The sequence below is a fragment of the Amblyomma maculatum genome, chromosome 7 (genome assembly GCF_055883805.1).
Source record: "Amblyomma maculatum isolate TAMU_Amacu chromosome 7, ASM5588380v1, whole genome shotgun sequence".
NCBI lineage: Eukaryota > Metazoa > Arthropoda > Arachnida > Ixodida > Ixodidae > Amblyomma > Amblyomma maculatum.
The window spans coordinates 84856887-84881201 of record NC_139350.1 but is presented as its reverse complement, the minus strand read 5'-3'; the positions used below and the strand labels follow the sequence as shown (position 1 = coordinate 84881201).

The window sequence follows — 24315 nt, the reverse complement described above, 5'->3', positions numbered from 1 at the left end:
CTTTGCATGGAAAAAGAGCTTGACTTAATTGCGGTACAAGAGACAAAGGTGGAAAAGCAAGAGCAGACCGATCGTATGGTGTCACCTTTTAAAACCAATTAAAACATCTGTGTATGCCATGCCGACGGAAAATCTGCTGGCTGCGTTGTGTTGATACGTAAAAGTGCTGGGATTATAGAGGAAATGATTACTGTGTCTGAAACGGGACGCCTTATCGTCTTGGATTTTTCGCTAGCTGAAAAAGGGTGGCGCTTGATTTGTGTCTATGCTCCCAACAGTGTATGTGAGCGATGTTAATTTTTTGAAGGCCTTAAGCAATATATGCAATGTGAGAGGTACGTTATTTTGCTTGGAGATTTTAACTGTGTTTGTTGTGCCGAAGATCGGTCTAAACTGGTATATACAAGTGACCGAAGCGCTGACTTGCTCCTATCCTTAGTGGCTGACTATAACATGGAAGATTTAGGTCGCACGATAACGATCGGTGGGCGGCCACAATTCACGCACACCCAGCGAAATAGTCAAGCAAGGCTTGACAGAGTTTACGTATCGCTTCCGTTGGTGCCACACTGCAATAGTTATACGGTTATACCTGGTTCATTCTCCGATAATTGCCTTGTGAGTTTCACCATTGGCAATAAGCCAAAGCAACAGCGATTCAACTGGAACCTGTGGAAGTTCAACGCTAAACTACTCGATGATGAAGCTTTCGTTAACGGAGTCAAGGAAAAACTGGGGTGGCTAATGTATAATGAGCCAGAAAATTACGGATTTGCCTGGGAAGAATTTAAAACTGAACTCAAAATGGCTGCGATTGAAAGAGGGAGCATCAAGCGTCGAAATGAAATGAAGAAAGAAAAAGAACTTCAATGCCAGCTGGAATTTTTGGTAAACACCGTGAGTTCCGAACAGGAAACAGTGGCAGCCGAAATAAGAAGAACCAAAAGTGAAGTGGAGGTTATAGACAACTAAAAATACAGGGCAGCTCTGATTCGAGCGCGGAGCGAACGCTTATGGCTTGGGGAAGCACCAAATAAACGATCTTTAAGGGACGAGAAAAGCCATGTATCAAAAAACGAAATCAGACAGATCCGCTATCAAAACGAGGTGACGGGTGAACAAAAATTGATAGAGCAAGCTTTCACGGATTATTATAGCGAGTTATTTAGCAACATTACCCGAGTCAGTGACGATTTAATGACGGAGTTTATGTCCGATATGCCAAAGATAGAAGACGACAAAGAACGCCTGCAGGAAGCGGTAAGCGTGCGCGAAATTGAGACATGCTATCGAGGAAATGCCTGCAGGCAAGTCACCGGGACCAGACGGACTTGGAGCCGCGTTTTACAAGGCTTTCGCCAATGAGCTGGCATATATACTGCACCGCGTGTTCAATGAGGCCTATAATAAAAGTCAGGTGCCACCGTCCTTTAGAGCAGCCCATATCGTTCTGATCCCAAAAACGAATGATCGTGACAAGCTACTGTCAGTAACATCGTACAGGCCTATCAGCCTTACAAATACTGATTACAAAATATTCATGAAGGTGCTGGCGAAGAGGGTGCAAAGCGTGATTAAGCACCTTGTCGGGCCGCATCAGACGTGCGGTATCAAAGGGCGAACAATCCTTACCAATTCGCACATTGCCAGAAATGTGTTAGAGTGCTGCGATGACATGGAAGGTCAAGTTGCTATACTGCAACTCGACCTGGCGAAAGCATTTGATAGGGTTTCACATGAGATTCTGTTCAGCATATTAAGGCATGTGAATGTTGGCAGCACCATTTTAGATGGTGTAATGATGGCCTACAGAGATTGTGCAGCACAGCTCATAATAAATAAATCTCTTACAGAGAGAGTGCCTATACGATCTTCTGTAAGACAAGGATGCCCACTGTCACCCCCATTGTTTGCTATTTATGTCGAACCTTTTTGTTTAGCAGTGATTCGTCAAACAGCCATAATAGGTTTTAAGATACACTCTACAGAGGTAAAATTACTGGCGTACGCTGACGACATAGCCGTATTCTGTCAAGATCGCCAGAGTGTGTTAGGGGCCGTTAATCTTACTAAGAAGTTCTGTAAGCTCACTGGTTCAGAGTTAAACTGGGAAAAAAAGTGTTGGTATATGACATGGCAACTGGGACATTAAGCTAGATAGGTTTGCATGTATGAATTGGATAACCACACCAACGACGTATCGTGGTGTACCACTCGAGCACTATCAGAATCCCGCATAGTATTGGAGTCAGGCAACGGATAGAATAAGGGAGAAGATAGGAAATTGGCAGGGTCGTGGCCTTTCAATGTTTGCGCGTGCTACTGTGTGCAATTTGTTTTTGATAGCTAAAGTATGGTACGTGCTGAAGGTGCTGTGTATGAGCCGTGCCAATGTACAGAAAATGCACCGAGTTTTTGATGTATTTATATGGGGCTCAACTTGGGAGAGAGTCAGCCGCACTAATCTTTTCCGCTCAGTCAGCGATGGAGGCCTGGCCCTATCTTATTTGTTTATTAGGCAGATTGTGTCACGTTTCCTTTTTCTACGGGATCAAAAGGACAGTTTTTTGCGCACAGTTATGCAAGTTCGACTGAATTCATTGTTACAACCAGTGATATAAGGTGCCCTCGCGTGACTGGCTACTTTCATGAAGTTGTGGTTTCTTTCCGTATGCTGCATGCTCGGTTCTCATTGAATTACCTGTGTTCTGTTACAAAAAAGAAATTGTATGCTGACTTGCTGGAAAACCTACTACCAGCTCCATAGTACAGAGTAATTTACTGTGAAGGTCCAGGAAGGAATGTGTTGAAGAGGGTCAAAAGAATGCCAGTTAGACCTCACATTAAATCCTTCTTTTTTAAGTTACACACGAACACCCTCCCCGTAAAAGCATGGCTACACCAGAAGGGCATATTCGTTCCAAGGACAATTAATTGTCTATTGTGCAAAAAAGCGGAAACAATTGAGCACGTTTTCATCGAGTGCTGGGTTCCTGTCTTCCATTGGGACATATTGCAACGAACTCTAAAGAAACAGCTCCCGTTACACCCTACGGCATCCGGTTTCTCCCAGTGAAAAGTGATGAAATTCCCTATGACATGCTTATGATCCTAGGCCTTCACAGTCTGTGGCACACAAGAATGGCAGTACGTCACGCAGATCCAAATGTTCTCTCTGTGCGCGAAAATTTCATTCAGAGTATGGTATACATGAGAGAAGTGTACCAGGCATTATCCGAACCTCCTGAGTGGATCGATGTATTTTATGAGTTAGTGTGCCTGAAGAAATTTTAATTTGGTCTCGCCGACTGAACACAGGTTGGCGTTTTTTATCTCCTGTAAACTGTGCATTGTCCGGCCATAAAGAAAAAAAAAAGCTCAGTCGCTAGAGCGTTAGGCTTTTAATCTAACGGTCGAGGGTTCGAGCCCCTCTTCGGGCGTAGGCTTTTTTTTTTTTTGTTTCTGTTCTAAGAATTTGTTCCATCAACAATTCATGCCGATGACTTCCGAGGGTAGCCCGGATAGCTCAGTCGGTAGAGCGTTAGGCTTTTAACCTAACGGTCGAGGGTTCGAGCCCCTCATCGGGCGTAGTCTTTTTTTCTCTGTTCTAAGAATTTGTTCCATCAACAATTCATGCTATTGATTTCCGAGAGCAGCCCGGATAGCTCAGTCGGTAGAGCGTTGGGCTTTTAACCTAACGGTCGAGGGTTCGAGCCCCTCTTCGGGCGTAGTCTTTTTCTTCTGTTTTAAGAATTTGTTCCATCACCAATTCATGCTGATGACTTCCGAGGGCAGCCCGGATAGCTCAGTCAGTCACACTACGCGCTACATGAAATTAATTAATGCGCGTTGCTAAACAACGGTGGCAGATAACCCACATCAAAGCACTCCTTGAAAAGCCTATAGAGCATGATAGCTAACTCACATTTAAGGCTCTTGTAAAAGGCCGCACTCAAACCATCTGGACCCGGGGACTTTCCGACGTTCAATTCATCAATGGCCTTTTCTATTTCCTCCACACTTATTTCGTTCTCTAACTCTTCAGTAACTTCTTTGCCTAATATTGGCATCAGAGGCAAAAGTTATCTCTAAACCCTTCTTCACTTGGTGCTTTGCTCGAAAACAGCTCACGGTAATGTTCCACGAAGGCGCTCGTAATTCCGTCTTGCTCATCATGCCTCTGCCCCTTGTATTCAATAACCGTTATCTCGTTCGCGCGCGCATATCGCTTTTCATCAGCGAGGGCGCGTTTTGTTGGCGTCTCGCCACCGAGGCATTTTTCCGTGCGCGCTCTTATCGCAGCGCCTCTGTACTTCTGGGCATCCAAAGCTTCTAGCCTAACTTTGATGCCTTTTATATCATGCATGAACATACCCGGCATTCGTTCTTCACGCCCTAAATATTTTAAGAGCTCTTGCAGTTGCTTTTCTTCTTTCTTTTCCTCATACTTAATATAATGGAAGAGCGCTCAATTGCATTCATTTTAACCTCCTGTGTTAATCGTTCCCAGGATTCAATACAGCCTGTTTCGCTCTCATAAAAAATATCCATGCTTTCCTTAACTTTTTCTAAAAATAGTTCGTCTTCGGTAAGCCTCGACTTTATTTTCCATAAGTCCCAGTTCATTTTTGATTTACACTGCTTCGTTCCGCTCAGCATGACCGTAACTAAGCAATGGTCGCTAAATGGCACTTGCTTCACTTCTTACTGTTCACAGGTAGGCGAAAACTCTGGCGACACATATATTCTGTCAAGTCGCGCGTGACTACTACCTTGAAAATGTGTGAAATGCACACGTTTTTCACCATTCACCAGGACTGATACGTCCTCTAAGCTGCACTCATTGAGGACACACTTCAGGAATTTGGCACTTTGGTCTTTTCCAACATTTCTATTCGAACGATCCTTAGAGTCTACAACAAAGTTGAAATCTCCCAAAAATATAAGCGCACGACTGCATTCAAGGAAAGACACCAACTGGTCAAAAAAATCGCGCCGTTCTTTTTGTGTCGTTGGTGCATACAGGACAACCACCCTCACCGCACAGGTTTCGTACTTGATGTCGCACACGACGAAACGCCCCCTTGCACAAGTTATTACTTGCTCCACTGCTATGCCTACACTTTTCCTCAGGAAAAGACAGCAACCTGCCGACAAACCGACTGCATGGCTTACGCAAACATTGAAGCGTGACCGAAAACCAAACACCATATTATCTGTTGCTGCTCATCCTCAACCTTTGTTTCTTGTATGGCTACGATGTCTAAATCTAGCTCGCTCAACAAACGGTTCAACTGCACTTGCTTCCGTCTCGATGCGAGCCCTCGGACGTTTAGAGTGCACACTTTTAGCGGTTTTTTCCAATAAGCCATACTCTAAACCCAGCTAACAAACAATGACTAAAGGCTCACTTCTTCAGTCTCTCGTCGCGAGTGAGCGACGAGGAACGCAACGCGGTTTGCGATAAGGCTGCGATGCTCTAAACAGGAGACTGGCCATAATTCAAGTGGATTTTGAAAAAGCATTTGATCGTGTGTCTCATGAAATATTGTACTGTTTGTTGGAACATATTGGTGTTGGTGCCGTTGTATTGAAAGGAGTTAAAATGGCTTATGCATGTTGTTCTACACGCCTTATGATTAACAAAGTGTTATCTGAAAGAATTGATGTAAGAGCATCTGTGCGGCAGGGATGTCCACTGTCTCCTCTCCTCTTTGCTATATATTTGGAACCATTGTGTAGAATGGTAATTGCTAACGAATATATCCATGGTTTTAAGCTGGGAGTATGTGAAGTGAAAATATTGGCATACGCTGATGATGTGGCGCTTTTTTGTGACGATCGTGAAAGCGTTTCGGAAGCTTTGAAAGTAACACAAAGGTATTGCAGGCAGACTGGTAGTGCTGTTAATTTAAAGAAAAGTCTCGGAGTCTGGTACGGGGAATGGCAAGAGGAACCGGAAATTTTCTGTGGAGTAAGATGGGCTACAAAGCCCGGAGTTTATTTGGGAGTCCCATTGGACAAATACGGGGAAAATACGAATTACTGGAATGAAAAAGCGGAAGAAATACGGGAAAGGACGAAAGGATGGATGGTACGTAACCTCTCTATTTTCGCCCGTGCGACTGTATGCAATACCTTTTTGGTGGCAAGAATAATGTATTTACTTCAAGTATTGTATTGTGCTCGACGCAATATACAAAGGTTCCATCGTGTATTTGCGGTCTTCATTTGGTCGTCCAACTGGGAACGAATTAGCAGAGATAATCTCTTTCGGCGAGTTAAAGACGGAGGGTTGTCTCTAATGCGGCAGATGGTTTTAAGGTTTTGTTTCCTACGTGACCAAAAAGATGCATTCCTGAGAAGCTTTATGCAAATCATGCTATCCAGTGCAATTCCAGAGTTTATAGTCTCATCATGCTCTGCTCGGGGATACACTGTGTCACGCTTCCTGCGAGAAGTGGTGTGGTCGTTCAAGTTTTTGCGCGTGAGGTACTCTGTAGAGTATTTAGCGACGGTACCACCTAAGCGACTGTACAAGGATCTTATTTCACAATTGTTCCCAGCTCCATTGTACAGAACTTTATACTGTGAAGGCCCAGGGGAAGATGTGCTCAAACGAGTTAAAAACATGACTGTTGCGCCGGGCATAAAAACATTCTTTTTTAAATTCCATACAGGAACCCTCCCAGTCAAAATATGGATGGAAGAAAAGGGCCTTTTTGTACCTTGGGGCTCAAACTGTCTACTATGTAGGAAACCTGAAACTGTTGAGCACGTGTTCCTGGATTGTTGGGATGCGGTGTTTTACTGCGATGTGTTACAAAGGACACTTAAAAAAGACCTGCTATTGACGCCACGTGGAATTCGGTACTTGACAACTATTAATGATGATTTTCAGTATGACCTCATCATGCTCTGGGCCTTCACAGTATTTGGAGGAGTAGGATGGCTTATAGACACTGTGATGTCGATGCACGATCTGTATGTGATTATTTTGTTGAACAAGTGTATAAAACTAAAAGAAATTTTGAAGCAGCAAGACGCTGCGGAGGAGGTTTTGAGTCTGATGGGCGAACTTGTGGTAATGAAAGTCCATTAGACACGGTTGTAAGCCAAGGGGCATCGCAATCACGACCTTTTACTGATGTATTTGTACCAATTCATGCAATAAAGAAAGAAAAGGATAGCTCAGTCGGTAGAGCGTTAGGCTTTTAACGTAACGGTCGAGGGTTCGAGCCCCTCTTCGGGCGTAGTCTTTTTTGTTTCTGTTCTAAGAATTTGTTGCATCAACAATTCATGCTGATGACTTCCGAGGGCAGCCCGGATAGCTCAGTCGGTAGAGCGTTAGGCTTTTAACCTAACGGTCGAGGGTTCGAGCCCCTCTTCGGGCGTAGTCATTTTTGTTTCTGTTCTAAGAATTTGTTCCATCAACAATTCATGCTGATGACTTCCGAGGGCAGCCCGGATAGCTCAGTCGGTAGAGCGTTAGGCTTTTAACCTAACGGTCGAGGGTTCGAGCCCCTCTTCGGGCGTAGTCTTTTTTGTTTCTGTTCTAAGAATTTGTTCCATCAACAATTCATGTTGATGACTTCCGAGGGCAGCCCGGATAGCTCAGTCGGTAGAGGATTCCACTTCCGGCCACCGAGCGTGACGGACGTGTCATGACGAGCTCTGTTGGAGCGGCTACAGCGGCCATGTCGAGCCGCGGTGACATGATTTTTGCATCGTGTGAAGAATACCAGGTCGTATTGCCTAGTTTGCCTACAGAACGATTCGTTCTAAACACTGTTTTCTTGCACGGAGACATCAGGGTTCGCCCATACCGGGTGGAAGATTTCCGGGATGCGCTCGCTCCCCTATCGCTCCTGCCGGAAGTTATCGCCCTCGGGGCGTACCGCATGAGCCACGCTTGGGCCGTAACCTTTAAGGACGACGTGGGCGTAAAGAAGATTGTGCAAATGGGTGAGCTGAAAGTGAAAGCTGCTCGATGCCTCGTGAATGACCCGGCATACCGAGACATCCGGATAAAACTACATTGGCTGCTGCCCAGCGTACCGGACGAGGACGTGCGGCTCGCTTTTGCGCCGTTCGGCTAAGTGACCGACATATCTAAGGAGCGGTGGCGCGCACAGGGTGTGGCGGAGAAGGGTTCGACCACAAGGCTGGTGACCTTGAAGTTGAATGCCAGCGTGAAGCTGGACGACCTGCCACACCAGGTGAACATCACTGGACAGCTAGCCCTTGTGGTCGCGGTGGGCAGGGCTCCCCTCTGTCGGCGCTGTCGAGGCACGGGTCACATTCGGCGTGACTGCCGCATTCCACGGTGCGGTTTCTGCCGTCGCTTCGGACATGACGCGACCCAGTGTGCTCGGACATACGCCAGCGTCGCCGGGCCCGTGAGCAGCGTAGACGCTGCCGAACTGCTCATGGATGAAGCCGACGCGGAGGATGCATCGAGAGCAGCTAATGTATCGTCGCTGCAAGAGACCACGGTGGGTGCCCCACAGACGGATCAACTGGAGTGTCAACCTGTCACTGGCCCAACGCCCGAGAAGTCTTCCCCAGATTCTGCATCGGCCGTCGTCGTCGTGCCGAACGGTGCGGCTGTATTATCTGACTCTGTGGTTAGCGACACCCAACCCACGGACGTTCTCGGTACAGCGGTCAGCCAAATAGTCGGAAAACGGCCGCACGAGCAACTCGCTCCGAATGTGCCCCAACTTGGTGCCAGTGGCGGAGACGAGCCGCCGACAAAAACATCAGGTATATGAGGCGTTCTACCCTGAAGCTGGTCCGAACATTCTTGTACACTCACGACAGGTGGGTAAACCGCCTCTGTAGTTTTGTATAGTTCAGGCCATACAGAGGTGGCATGGGGTTCCGGGGTTTGTTGTTTAGATAGACACCATGAGATAGGGTCCTTTCCTTTCTTTGACATGGCAATCAACCTTCCTGAAGCGCTACGTGTAGCTACAATAAACGTACGGGGCCTCGGAGCAAGAAGGCGACAGTGCCAGCTTAACCGCCTTTTCATTGAGAACGATCTGCACGTAGTAGCTGTTCAAGAAAACAAAATTGATAGCCAAGAAGCGACAGATCGAATGGTGTCCGCTTTACGACTGCATTTCGACGTTTGTGTATGTCATTCAGTTAGTTCCTCTGGCGGTTGTGCCCTTTTCATACGTATACAGTGTTGGTATAAATGTGCAGACGCTGTTTTCGTGTCAAAGTGGCCGGCTCCTGATTGTTGATTTTTCACATTACGATGTAAACTTCAGAGTCATGTGTGTATATGGTCCTAATGTAGCTTCCGAGAGAAGAATGCTTTTTGAACGTTTCCAGACGTACCTAGATTGTGAAAATGTAATAGTTTTGTTGGGGGATTTCAACTGTGTTTGTCGCACTGAAGATCTTGTAAAATGCTTGACAGTGAAGGATAAGAGTGCAGAGACCCCGAATTCAGTTATTCACGATCACAACTTGGAGAAGATGTTGGAAGTGTGTTTGCAAATGCTACTCAACTGAAATTCACTCATTTTCAAGGCAGTAGCCACGAAGGACTGGATCGGTTGTATGTATCACTTTAATTAGTGCCGTTGTGTAAATCTTATGAGGTTAGACCAGTGTGCTTTAGTGATCACTGTCTAGTGATTGCAAACTTCGGCAGAAAGCAAAGCAAAAATAGCTTTAATTGGGACCTATGAAAACTCAACACGAAATTGTTGGAGGACGAGGGTTATGTTAAGGATGTTGAGGAGGAGCTAAAAAAAGGTGCTCGCAGTGCAGCCGATAAGTGTCGCCTTGGGCTGGGAATAATGTAAACAGGCAGTAAAACTGAAGGCAATTGAAAAAAGTAGTAAACTGCGATATGAACAGAAACAAAACGAAACACACCTGTGTAAGCAACTAGAATTCTTTACTGGTATAGAATGCGCTCAACCAGGTACATTTGCCAAAGACCTAAAGAACATCAAGATACAGTTGGAAAGATTAGATAAAGATAAGTACAGAGCGGCGGTTATTCGTGCACGGCCCGAGAAGCTGTGGGCCGCTGAAGCACCAACAAAGCGTGCTTTATCGGACGAAAAGCGATACGCGAGCCGTAAGGAAATACGGAAGATACGAAGTGGGAATGATGTTTCGTCTGACGGCAGTGTTATCAAACATGTAATTGCCGGTCATTTCAAAGACCTGCTTGGTCACTCGCGAAAAATGGTAGGGAAATTTCAAGCAGAATTTTCGCCGGTAATGCCCAAGCTTGATGATGAGGAAAAAGAGCGACTAGAAATGCCGATTTGCGTGAAAGAAATAGAGGACGCAGTAGACGCTCTGCCAGCTGGTAGAGCGCCGGGCCCTGACGGATTAGGGCCGTCCTTTTATAAAATGTTTAAGCCAATGATAGCTCACCTCCTCCTGAAGGTTATCAACTAAGTTTATGAGCAAAACCGTGTTCCACTGTCCTTCAGCACTTCTCATATCACAGCGATTCCGAAAACTGAGGAGCCGGAAAAGCGTTTGTTGGTGGGGTCTTATCGCGAGATAAGCCTCACCAACGTTGATTATAAAATATTTATGAAAGTGTTGGCAAGACGACTGCAATGTGTGATAACAAAGCTGGTTGGCACGCATCAGACTTTTGGCATAAAGGGGCGGAGTATCGCCACGAACATACACGTAGCGCGAAGCGTACTAGAATGTTGTGACGCACTTGGTGACCGTGTGGCAATGATCCCACTGGATCTCGCAAAAGCATTTCACCGTGTGTCGCATGATGTGCTGTTTGCCATATTAGATCACTCCAATGTTGGGGATGTAATAACAAACGGCGTCAGAATGGCGTATGCCAACTGCACAACGCGGATTATAGCGAACGGAGAACTGACCGAGAGCCTGCAAGTGCGGTCATCAGTTAGGCAGGGCTGTTCCCTGTCGCCCCTGTTGTTTGCACTCTACGTTGAGCCTCTTTGCTTTGCCATCTGAAATAGTGAGAGCGTAATGGGCTTCAGGCTACAGTCAGCGCATGTTACAATATTGGCCTATGCCGATGATATTGCGGCTTACTGTTCAGATAAAGATAGAATCTGTGAGGCCACAAATGTAGTCCACAAATATTGTCAGTGTACGGGGGCGTTAATAAACTGGGAAAAGAGTTATGGCTTCTGGCACGGCAGTTGGGAAGACACGCCAGAGTACTACTCTCGACTGCAGTGGTCCACGACTCCTACAATGTATCTAGAGGTACCTCTCCAAGCATACCGGGACTCTGATTCGTATTGGAGGGATAAAACCTCAAAGGCAAAAGAAAAGGGTGATGCGTGGCAAGGAAGGCAATTATCTGTATTTCGTGTGCAATTTATTTCTCACTGCAAAAATATGGTATGTCATGAATGTGCTCAGTGCCTCTCGGATCAGCATTAAAAAAATGCACCGCGTTTTCGCCGTTTTTATTTGGGCATCGACGTGGGAAAGAACCAGTCGGACAAACTTGTTCCTGTCTGCAAAAAAAAAAAAAAGGTGGGCTAGGCCTTGCACATTTGTTTTTGAGGCAAGTCGTCTCACGATATATGTTTCTGCGAAATCAAAATGACATGTTCCTGCGCACAGTTGTGCAACTCCGACTGTGCAGACTCCTTCCAGTACATGGGGATGCTGCATGTGCGATATTCGATGCAATACTTGAGTGATATATGTCACGCTGAAAGAATTGTATTCAGATTTATTGGATGCAATGATTCCGGTTCCACTTTACTGTTTGCCATTATGTGGAGGCCCAGGAGGAGATGTTTTGCACAGAGTGAAGAGAATGCCGGTGTTACCCTCGGTAAAATCCTTTTTCTTTAAGCTTCATACCAACACGTTATCAGTGAAAACATGGCTTCATGAAAAAGGTCTTTTTTACCCTGGACAACTAACTGTTACCTATGTAACAAAGCTGAAACCATAGAACACGTATTCCTGGACTGTTGGGATCCCATCTTTTTCTGGGATATGCTTCAAAGGACTTTGAAAAAACAATTACCCCCAGATATGTACGGCATAAGATTCCTTCCGGTTTTACATGCAGACAATATTCCATTGGATACGATTATGCTCCTCGGCCTCCACAGCTTGTGGAAAACGCGAATGCAGTTCAACAATGCAGATGTTGATGTGCGCCCTGTGCGGGAACATTTTATAGAAAGTGTTGTACGTTTGAGGGAAGTGTATCGAACACTCCCCCAATCACCAGAATGGATAGACCAGCTTAACAGCTTGGTTCTGTTGAATAATTTTTAACGTATCGTGTCCGCTAAAGGTTTGCTGACACGTTTTATCACTTTTGTATATTCTGTACTGTGTGTCGAAGCCGTCAATAAAGAAAACAAAAAAAAAGAAAGCTCGGATAGCTCAGTCGTTACAGCGTTAGGCTTTCAACCTAACAGTCGACAGTTCGAGCCCCTCTTCGGGCGTAGTTTTTTGTTTTCTGTTCTAAGAATTTGCTCCGCCAACAATTCATGTTGATGACTTGCAGGGTCAGCGTGAAAAGCTCAGTCGTTGCGCAACAGAGGTCCTGTTTGATTCCCCCCCCCCCCCCCTGTAAAAAAAAAAAAAAAGAAATCGTGATACAACTTGACTCAGAAACAAGTTCGAAAGACCAAGGCCAACTCTTTTCATGAGAAGAAACAAATTAGTGCGGTTAGTTCATTCCCAATTTGAGCTGCAAATAAAAACTGCAAATACTCTGTGCACTTTCTGCACATTCAAGCAGGAGATGAATAAAAACTGATGAAAAACAAATTAGAGGTACTTTCAGGTGCTAACACTGAGAGGTCGCGACCTTTCCACCCTTCCGCTTTTTGCTTACTCTCTTGCGTTGCGTCGTTCCAGAACTCGCTGCTGCTCTTATAATGTTCTAATGACACACCCAAGTACTTCGCTGGAACAGTCGTCCACAGCATATTACCAAACATTGCCGGTCTATAATCCCATTCACCGTGCCAACAACAAATGCTCGTCTCCCAATTGATTTCGCACCCAATTGATTTCGTCCAATAATGCAGATGCGCTTAGGTAACGTGATACCAGACTTTGTCGTGTCTAGTTATCTGGCCATAAATCGCGCTGTCACTGGAATTTTAAGAAAAGTTGTTTTTGCATTCAAAATTTTGCGTGCCCACATTTCGGTGGAGTATCGTAGTACTGCACCGAGGAAAAAAAAATGTATTAGGACTTGCTCAACCTGTTTGTACCCCGTCCCTTTACTGATTCAGATATTGTGGAGGCCCAGGACATGATTTCCTGAAGAGAGTTAGGAGATGCAGGTTAAACCGACCGTCAAATTGTTTTTCTTCAAGCTTCACTCAGGCACCCTTCCCATAAAACCGTGGCTTAATGATGAAGGTATATTTGTACTTGGTCCCTCAACTGCACAATCTGTAAAAAAACCAGAGACCATCTGTCAAGCTTTTATAGACTGCTGGGATCCTGTTTTTCACCTGGATATATTACAAAGAACTTTAAAAAAAGAACTACCCATTAATCCTTACCGCATCCGGTTTCTAACCGTACAAAGCGACGAAGTCCCATATGACATGATTATCCTCCACAGCATTTGGAAAACGTGGATAGCGTTTAGGCACAAAGAAGAAAATGTACGATCGGTCAGGGACAACTTCATTGAAAGTGTCACATATGTACATCGTAGTCAGCCTGAGCAGCCTCAGTGGATGGATGTAATCAACGCATTGATCAAAATGAAGAAATTTTAACAGATCCCTTAGGGTAAATATACGCCAGGGATTTTTATGCCTGTATGTACCGTCTTTGCCAAAAGTAACCAGGCTGCTCCGAAGGCTGCCGGAGCAATCGCGCGGCCGTGTGGCGGCGTTTCGCTCGCTGTGGCTTGTCGGTGCTCGTCAGCTCCGAGGGTACAACAGCTTACGTAACTTTGTACTCTCACTCTCGCCCGTGGGATGATAAAAACTAGGCGCGTAGGATGTGCGGGCTGCGGTTTCACACGTGCGAAGCCTGGTTGTGCCCAGCGAGGGCGCTCAGTATAGCGACGGGGCTATTCTCTTTTTTCGGCAACTGCGGAAAACAGAAAATCGGGTGATAGTAGTCACAGTGAGCTCTGGTTGTTCGTTTCTAGGGCGAATATGTGCTAGGTTTGCCAGGCAGTGTTGCCCTGAAATAAAGGTTCTCGAACGAGAGAGCATTCATGTGCATCGCTGAGCATGAGGACGGTCTCATTATAGTTCGTTACTTAAACAAAAACGTACCTACAAGCAAATGCAAGAATTTGTTAGAATTCATTATTACACTTATTTATACACAGCCTCCGTAAGGAGCTAACACAATTTCGGAAGCTTAAAACAGAGGTAAGGTGGCTTGAAAGGGTTCATAAGCTTTCCCATATTTTGGTTACGGAGTCCCTGCCCGTGAAATGGCAATGCGTAAGGCACCTCGAAGAAAGCATATTGAAATTTCGAGGTGCGTTATCATTCTTTATTGTACAGGGGCATCAAGCACGCAGGAAAGCGCAATTGCGCTGGTGCGTTTCAGAGGCGGCTTACAGAACACAAACACGTATAATTATATAGCGAGAAACGCGACTTATATTATCTGCTTCAGGGCAGTTTGCGAGAAGAGCGAATAGCCCCGTCGCTATAGTGATCGCCGTCGCTGGGCACCACCAGGTTTCGCATGATAAAACCGCAGCCAGCACATCATACGCGCCTAGTTTTCATCATCCAACGGGCGAGAGTGCGGGTGCGAAGTTACGTCAGCGGTTGTACCCTCGGAGTTGACGAGCACAGATAAGCCACAGCGAGCGCAACGCCGCCACACGGCCGCGCGCTTGCTCCGGCAGCCTTCGAAGCAGCCTGGTTACTTTTGGCAAAAACAGTACTTTACTGACCAGCATTAAAGGAAAAAAAAGAGAACAAGTCGAACCAATCTTTTCCTTCCTGCCAAGAAGGGCGGACTAGGGCTTGTGCATTTATTTATGCGCCAGGTTGTATCGCGCTTTATTTATCTACGCGACAAAACAATCCATTTCTCCGGACAGTGATTCAAGTCAGGCTCAGCAGACTCCGTCCAGGGTTCGTGGTGTCGTCATGTCAAGATATGTGCGGTGCGGTGACTGGACATCTGCGTGAAGTTATGCTTGCTTATAGGTTGTAAAATGTGCGTTTCTCTCATGAATATCTGTGCAATGTCACCAAGAAGAAACTCTATAGAGGCCTCACTGACATCATGCTTCCCCAGCCATTGTACCGTTTGCCATACCGTGGAGGCCCCGGACAAGACGTCCTTAAAAGAGTTAAAAGAATGCCGGTAATATCTTCAGTCAAAACTTTTTCTTTAAATTGCACACTAACACGCTACCCGTTAAGACATGGCTTCATAGCAAAGACATCTTCGTACCCTGGACTACCAATTGTTTTTTATGCAAAAAACCTGAAACAATAGAGCATGTTTTTCTTGACTGCTGCGACCCAAAATTTCACTGGGATGTTTTACAGCGCACGGTTAAGAAACAGTTACCACTCGATCCATATGGAATAAGGTTCTTGCCGATAGAAACATCCCATGATATACCATATGATTTGATTATGCTTCTGGGCCTGCACTCAATATGGAAAACGAGGATGCAATTTGAACATGCTGATCTTGTCGTGCGTCCTGTTCGCGAGCATTTTGTTGAAAGTGTCGTTTCACTAAGAGAGTGTTACCGAGCACTCCCTGATCCACCAGAATGAATTACTTTGCTTGATGTTTTGGTGCCGCTGAGAGAATTTTAATCCGTGTTTGCCGAAGCCTGGCTTACGCGTTTTATGCACTGTATTTCTGATTTCACTTTCAAATGTCAAAGTCGGCAGTAAAGAAAAAAGAAAAAGGAAAAAAAAAAAGCCCGGATAGCTCAATCGGTAGAGCGTTCGGCTTTTAACCTAACCGCCGAGGGTTCGTGCCCCTCTTCAGGAGTATTTTTTTTTTCTTTTTCCTGTTCTGGCATTTTTTTTTTCGTCGATATTTCGTGTTGATGATCTGAGGGCTTTCCAGATAGCTCAGTCGGGAGTATTCTACTTCCGGCCGCGCTAGCGAACGGTCGCAACTGAACAGCTCCAGCGGAGCGGCGAAAGCGGCTGATGCCTCGGGTAACAGGATTGAAGGCGTAGAAGACTATCAGATTATTTTGCCATGTTTGCGCACAGGTCGTGATGTTCTCAAAACTATTTTTGCTGGCCGATTTGTTGAACAGGGTTGAATATTTCCGGGATCCCATCGCCGATGCTGGTGCGCTCCCTGACGTGCTATCGTTGGAGGCGTATCAGATAAATCATGTGTGGGTGGTGACTTTCGACTCTGCTGAAGCTGCCAAGATGCTTCTCGCCTTGAAGGAGCTTAAGGTAAAAGAGCATCGGTGACTAACTATTGATCGCGAAGAGCAGTAGGTAAAGCTGCGGCAGACGAGGACATCCTGACGGCTTTCGCGGCGTTCGGCAAGGTGACCAAGGTGACGCGGGAGCGTTAGCGGTTTAATGAAGAAGAGAAAGCTCGACGACCACACCGCCAGGAGGAAACGTTCACCGCTTACCCGCGGTGGTGACGCTAACCGCATGTGCCCTACTCTTGTCAGGTAGCTCCTCGCTCCTGTCTTTTCCCGCGCATTTGTGTGCCGAAAGGCTTGCGCCGTCCGATGAGCACCCTTCAGCCGCAGGAGGCTTTTTTACTCGCGCGTCCCCGGCCTCCGCACTGGTTTCGCATCACCGCTTGAATGTGCGGCAGCCTCCGTCGTGTCATCAGCTTTCCCGGCACCTTCCATCCCTCCCACAGCCTCCTCCTCTTCGGTGACATCCATCACGAACTCATCCGAGTATACTGCGGCGTACGCGCGAACGCACTCGGTGTCGCTGTGGCCATATCACCGGCACATGGAGCACCGGGGAACCTAACATTGGCAACGAACATGGCCAGTGCCGCGACAACGCTGGCATTGCATTGGCCGCCCAATCGGGACAAGGGCAAATTCTCCCGCAACTCGAAATTGATGAGTAAGGTCCTCCACCGTAGTACTGGGCTTCAATTTTAAAAGAATTATGTAAATTAATATGCTATTGAAGACGAAACGTTCACCTGGTTTGTGAAAGTTGAAGCAAATAAAGTATCGCGTGATAGGTTTCTTAAACTTGGCGAACAGTGGGAAGTCCTCAAACTTTATATTAAGCTCAACGCCATTGACAGGGCAAGCTGCAAAAAATACTAAGATCAGGCTAAAAGGGACAGAATTAAGGTCTCTCTTGGAAAACCATTTAGCACATGAGTGTGACCAGGTGTGGTTTTAGAGGACATAGGCAAAATTAAAAAAAGAAACAATGTCCTTGAGGAAGAAAAGCACCAAGGCGCTCTTGTGCGCCCAAAAGTGCAAGAATTCGAGACCTGTGAAACGCCCACAAAACGTGCACTGGGATTGGAAAAAGCGCACGCTCGGAAAAACCATACAACACAAAATAGAAGAGGGTGGTGATAATACAGATAACAACGTTGGTACTGCTCAAGCTTTCTGTGAGTACTATCAAAATACCTTCGCCCTGCAGCAAGTTCATGTAGCGAAGTTTAAAGATTTTTTGGATGCAGTGCCACGCATACAAGATAGTTATCGTATAAGATAAGAGCGGGATTAGAGCGTACAAGATAGAGCGGGAGACTAGTGAACACGAAGTCAAAATCGCTATTTACAAACTAAACGCGGGAAAGTCGCAGGGGCTGATGGCTTAAGCGCATTATTTTTTTAAGACGTTCAAGGAAGAGTTGGTGACACGATTGTAGGCGGTGTTTAATGAAGCTTATATAGTGACATTGCTGCCAGCATCATTGGTCCCATCCAACATTAATTAATACTTATAACCGAAGAAAAGATTGGTGGTGGCTTAGCTTGGTTAAGCCTGGATATCAGAAGCGAAAAGCTTGGGCGATGCCATGGCTTAGCTTGTGGTTCCTTGGCGTAGTTGTGGCTTACCTTGTTGTTCACGGTTGCACCTTATGATATTCCATGGCTCATCATCATGGTGAAGCATTGATTACAGCCGTACATCACATAAGATTAAACTTTATTTCGGTTCAACATCATCATCGCCGTTACTCTTCTGTATAGGCCCAAACGCAGCCCGGAAAAAGCGCGCGGCACCAGCTAAAATTGAACCGGTGGAGTCGAGGTTGAAGCGGCAGTGGCGGCTCCGACCACCTGCGCATCTCCTGTGATGCCACGTGGTTTGCGCATGCGCAGCTGTGGCTTTTATTTCGAAAGCAATACTACGCCAGGTCTAACCGCTCGTCGCTGTGTGCAGTGTCCGTGTCCATGACTGTGGTCCCCTGGCAGGAGCTGCCAACTTGGGTCTCTCGTTTCACATGGCACGGTTATGTCAGACTCAGCCTTCCAGGACCCTTGCATTCACGTTACCTCTGTAGGCCACTAAGACACGTTCATACGGCTTTTCTAAAGCGGGGCTTTATGTGTGTTTCTAACGACGGAGCACACGCGAGACTCGGAGTTAACTAGCCTAGTGAAGCTTTTCGCTTCAAAATAGAAAAAAAATTAAAGAGCACTGCAGAATCTGCATTGGAGTAATGCGAAAGCACGGATACTGCTGTTGGTTGTTTCTAGTTGCTTAATTCACTTCTTGTTTGCCCATTTCAGTCTTTGGTACTTTCAAATTGCACGCCAATCCTTTCCTGTGCTATACTTCCGGTTGCGTGACGTCGCATTCTTGACGTAATATCCACTACGGCACCCCTTTTTCTCTTTCCGCTTTCACTCCCATCTTTCTTCGTCATGTTCCAACGTTCTGCACTACTGAGAGAAGCAGTACTCAAAGCTTCGGTATCACTATCCATGCAATTCAGCGATTCCATCATATTAGCATTACTCGTCTCGTCATCTTCCACAGTTTGTGCCAAAGAGGCTGTACGTTCACGCCGAGCTGCCTATTGAGCACGCTCCGCGGTTGTCTCCGCAGCACGCAGTTGTTTCAACCTTTCATTACGACGAGCCGCCTTTGTAGTAGGCGCCATCATAGTCGTGTGCACCGCCTCTTCTCACAGAGGCCACGAGTCGGTCGCCTACTTATACAACTATATGACGTCACAACACCTGTGGCGCTCCTCGTGGAGAGACCGGAAGTTAGGCCGCCGCTTCATGTGCGCCGCCGCCCTTCGCGAACGGCTCAAGTTGGCCGCCCAGCTCTACGGCCTGACGTCACAACACCTGTGGCACTCCTCGTGGAGAGACCGGGAGTTAGGCCGCCGCTTCATGTGCACCGCCACCCTTCGCGAACGGCTCAAGTTGGTCGCCCAGCTCTTCGGCGTGACGTCACACGGGGTTACGCAAAAGGTCATTTCATGTGCACCGCCGCGCTACGCGAACGGCTGAAAAGTGATCTTAGTATTGCTTTCGCAATACAACTAGGAGAGGTGTCATCATGCAGACCGATAGACCTGACAAACGTCGACTACAAAATAGACATGAAAGTACATGCAGGAAGGTTACAGACTGTAATAAAAGATTCATTAGTTATAAAGACTAACGCATTTAACAAGGACACAGACATAGAAGAAGACAGGACGAGCGCTAAACATCAGCTGAGGTTTTGCTGCCGCAAAAAGGTACATAAATGCAGTTCCGTGGCGCTTGCGTACACTGGGTTATAACAATACAAGCAGAAACTAATCAAAATGTGGCAAGCTGTTCCTGAGGTCCATGCATGTCTTCTTTTTTGTATAATAAAAGTGACGGCGTGCTGACACAGTTATCGTCTTTCCTGCTAATGTGATAGGCCTCACATATATCTCACGGCCTCACCTTGTGCCTCCCCTACCAAGCACACACGTGTCATCAAACGCCGGCACGCCATTAAATACACCAGCGTACGGTGGACTGCCGGGGGAGGCCACTTGGCTGAACATTGTGAGCGTTACGGGTGCGAACCGGCGTTACGATAGTTTCTACTTACGAACAGCGCTCTCTGTCGCTCAACGTAGGCCTAAACAGAACATTTCCTTGAATTTTCATTGTTGAAGATGTGAAGATTGCAATTCTTGAGGCTGACTTCCTCCGTCATTTTGGCCTTTCGGTAGACGTGCGCAAGAGGCGGTCCATGATTCTGTGTCACAAGCAACAGTTCGAGGCAAACCCTCAAGACATCCTCCGCTAAGCCCTACTTTAGTCGGACCTGCTAGAACAACATGCTTCGTGGCCGTAATGAATGAGTAACCAGAACTTACGCACCAACTACTGGCACACAGTGTGTTCCAGCATAAGGTGCGACACCACGTGAATACAATCAGACCTCACGTCCACGCACGATCGCTTCGGTTGTCCCCCGAAAAGCTTCTTTTGGCCAATTAAGCGTTTGACAACATGCTTGAGCTTGGTGTCGTTCGCCCGTCGTCAAGCCCTTTGGCATCTCCACTCCACGTATCACAAAGCCAACATCTGGTGACTGGCACCCACGTGGAGATTACCGGGTGCTAAATAGAGCAAATGTGCCCGACAGCTGCCAACATAACGACCAACGTACGCGGTGTTACAATATTTTCCAAAGTCGACCTAGTAAGAGCACATCACCAGATATACCTGTAGCATCAGAGGACATCACAAAAACTGCCATAACTGCACCCTTCGGCCTGTTCGAATTCCTTCGAATGCCTTTCGGAGTCCGAAACGCCGGGCAGTCGTTTCAACGGTTCATGGACGGCGTCTTACGTGGCCTAGACGTTTGCCACGTCTACCTGGACGACCTTCTCATTGCTAGCGCCACTCCATTTGAGCATGAGCAACACTTGCGCACCGTGTCCGACGTCTTTCTGCCCACGGCATCGTCGTCAATGTAGCAAAATGCTAGCCATGGTGTGCCCGAACTGTCCTTTCTGGCGCATACTATATCGAATGCCGGAATTCGCCCCCACCCGGAAAAGGTCAAAGCTGTGCGGGAATTCCCGCTACCCAGTACAAAGCGACAGCTCTGAGAATTCCTTAGACTGGTGGACTTTTCCTGCCTTAGTGCGCTGCGATTTTGGACCCTCTGTACAGACTACTATTAGCAGCGGAGAGCACTGCGAAGAACTTTACTAGGAGTGACGAAGCATGCGACGCTTTCCGTCAAGTCATGTAGGCTTTGACAAATGGTGCTGTATATAGCTTACCCGCAACCAGGCATATCGCAGTGCATCATGGTCGACGCTTCAGACGCAGCCATCGGTGCAGTACTACAGCAGCTTAGAAACGAAAGCTAGTGCGCGATATCTGTTTTCTCGCGAGAGCTGACCCCCCAGAGAAGCATTACAGTACTTTCGCCCGAGAACGACTTGCCATCTATGCCACCGTCCGCGACTTTCGTCACTATCTGGAGTTAACAACTTGTTCGCCGACAACCTCTCGGCAACCCTGTAAATTCCCTTAGCTTTTTAGAGGGAACAGATTTACGTCAGTCGATGGCAGCTCGGCGAGCGGATCAAGAGCTGACTGACTTGCTGACAGCGGCAAGGGCCCTGCCACTGAAATGGCTACCTGTATCCGGCTTTGAGGATCGTGTGTGCTGCGATGTGCCAGCTAACACTCGTCGCCCTTTGGTTCCCTCCAGCCTCCGTCGTAGCATCTTCCAGTCGTTGCACAAATTGGCACATCCTGGTGTCCAGGGTTCTGAGAAGCTAGTGACGACAAGGTACGTATGCACAGGAATCAATCAGGACGTCCGGCAGTGGACACGAGAATGCATCGCCTGCCAGCGCTCCAAAGTTAAGAGCCACACCATGACGCCATTGCCAAGGTTCCCTCCACCGGACTCGCGATTCGACCATCTGCACTTTGTAGCCTCTGTAGCCTCTGCCCCCTTCCAATGGTCAATCGTATTTACTCAAGTGTGTCGACCGAATTACGCGTCGGGTTGGAGCGGTGCTCTTTACGGATATCAGCGCTGACACAGTCGCCCGCGCTTTTCTGTACCACTGGGTGGCTCGCCTGGGCGCGCCGACGACTGTCACGACTGACCGAGGCAGGCAATTTGAATCTGCGCTTTTCGCAGGCATAATTCGGCTCATGGGCACCTCTCGCATTAGAATCGCTGCCTATCACCCTCAGAGCAATGACATGGTGGAACGTTTTTACCGCCAGCTGCACAGAACCGCTCCCGCTCGTTCTTCTAGGTATACTAACAACATTGATATCTGACATCGGCTGTAGCGCCACTGAGCTTGTCTATGGAGCAACACTGCCACAGCCCGGTGAGCCACGTTCCTAATGCTGGCTACGAGAGCCGGCTAAACGAAATCATGGGCAAGTTTCGTGCCTCGCCGCCTTGTTACCTGGAACCGCTACCCGTCTATGATCGAGCGCTTGGAGCTGGAGTCTTACACCCAATGATTTCGTGCCCGATGACACAGTGTCACGACCTCTCGAAGTGCCGTTACGACGGTCCGTTCAAAGTGCTCCACCGCACGGGAAAACATGACACCGGACATTCGAGGTCGACGCGAGATTGTGTCTACTGACCGCGTGAAGCCGGCATATCAACAACTTAACAACGTCAACGTGCTACACGCGTAGTGAGAGGTACAGCAGCGCGTCAGTTCACGTGGACCTTCAGGAAAATGTCGGCAGCGCACTGAGGAGGAAGTGATGAAGCGACCTGCACGCGTGCGCCCCGCTCCTGACCGCGGCAGAGGCGAAAGTCGATGGTTTCCTCTTTCCTGTGAGGGAAGGGGAGCGCGCGAGGAAACTGTGGTAGACGTAGCCGGTATAAAGCTTGTCAAGTCATTTAGTCGTCAGCAGCGGTATTAACGGCTTATGGTCCGTTTCCACGTGCAAGGTTGATCCCAGCAGGTATTTGCGGAAATGTTCGCAAGCCCTAGTGATTGCCAGTGCTTCCTTTTTGATTTGGGCATATCTTTGTTCTGTATCCGTAAGGGAGCGTGATGCATATGCCACAGGTAGGAGCTTTTCGTGCGACTGCTGTAGAAGTACAGCCCCAAGACCATATGAGGAAGCATCCACAGACACTGTCTGAGGCGACTGAGCATCGTGGTGAGTGAGAATCGGCGTCCTGCTTAAAGCTTGCTTGAGTTTGTCAAAACTCTGCTGCTGAGCTGGGCCTCAGTGCCATTCGGCGTCTTGGTGGAGCAGCAAGTCTCTCAGAGGCTTCGTAAAGTCTGCTAGCTCTGGAAGAAATTTCTCTAGGTGGTTTGCAGAGCCCAACAAAAACCTGACTTCTGACACATCACATGGTGGGTCGAGCTGGACTATGGCCCTGACCTTTTTTTAGTCGGTGCTGACTCCTGTTGAGTTTATGACGTGTCCTAAGAATGTTACTTCTGTTTGTCGAAAGGAGCACTTGGCGATGTTGAGGGTAACACCTTCATCTTCCAGCTTCCTCAGCACCAGCAGTAGGTTGGTGTCGGGTTCCTCAGTTGTCTTCCCTGAGACAATGATGTCATCTTGTAGACAACTCACACCATCTAGTCCTTCGAGCATACGGAGCATTTCTCGTTGGTAGAACTCTGGCGCTGTGGAGATTCCGAAGGGAAGCCTCAGGAACTGGAACCTGCCAACTGGTGTGATGAAGGTTGTGTATTCGCGAGAGTCCTTGGACAGTGGTACCTGCCAGTACCCTGCTCGTGCATCTAGGCGGCTGAAAACTGTTGCACCTGCTAATTTGCAAGACACTCGTACACCGTAGGCATGAGCACACGTTCGCGTATTACTTGTTGGTTGAGTTGACCATAGTCCACGCAGATGCGCAGCTCATTGCTCTTTTTTCGTGCGACAACCATTGGAAAACACCACTCGGTTGCTCGCTCGTTCTTCTGGATGACTCCCAAGTCTTCCATCTTTTCTAGTTCTTTCTTCACAAGTGGAAGCAGTGGAAGAAGCACGCGCCTAGGATAACTGACTGCGTATGGCTCAGCATCCTTTTTGACTTTGATGCGGTACTCAGTCTTCATGACTCCAAGCCCAGACGTTAGCTTTGGGTATGACGCCAAGAAATTGGGGACATCAGTTGATTGTGCGAGGGTTTCGTCTAGCTCAAGAGGGCGCTGTAGAATCCCAAGTGATTTATAGCTGGTCGACTGAGCAGCGGTTCTTTTAATCCTTTGATGATAAAGACTGCTTCTTGGGCTTCAGTGTTGCGCCAGGTGACTGTTGCATCGATGTAGCAAACAGTGGCTATCGCTGTCTGGCCTGGGCCTATCAACAGCTGTTGCGTTGACTTGATGGGTCCCATGACGGTTCTGTCGTACTGGTTGTGTGCGATTGCAGTCACATCCGCGCTGGTGTCGACC

At 47.4% G+C, this 24315-nt stretch overlaps 1 protein-coding gene and 4 non-coding genes across 5 annotated transcripts in view; 4 read left to right on the top strand and 1 right to left on the bottom strand.

Annotated features, from left to right (window-relative positions):
- Positions 1-24315, bottom strand: part of LOC146183783 (Golgi-associated plant pathogenesis-related protein 1-like) — a 315211-nt gene that overhangs the window by 114510 nt on the left and 176386 nt on the right. The window lies entirely within an intron of this gene.
- Positions 3516-3588, top strand: TRNAK-UUU (transfer RNA lysine (anticodon UUU)). Its single transcript has one exon. It is a non-coding gene; the product is annotated as a tRNA-Lys (tRNA).
- On the top strand, positions 3656-3728 carry TRNAK-UUU (transfer RNA lysine (anticodon UUU)). Its single transcript has one exon. It is a non-coding gene; the product is annotated as a tRNA-Lys (tRNA).
- On the top strand, positions 7322-7394 carry TRNAK-UUU (transfer RNA lysine (anticodon UUU)). The gene has a single exon. It is a non-coding gene; the product is annotated as a tRNA-Lys (tRNA).
- On the top strand, positions 7463-7535 carry TRNAK-UUU (transfer RNA lysine (anticodon UUU)). Its single transcript has one exon. It is a non-coding gene; the product is annotated as a tRNA-Lys (tRNA).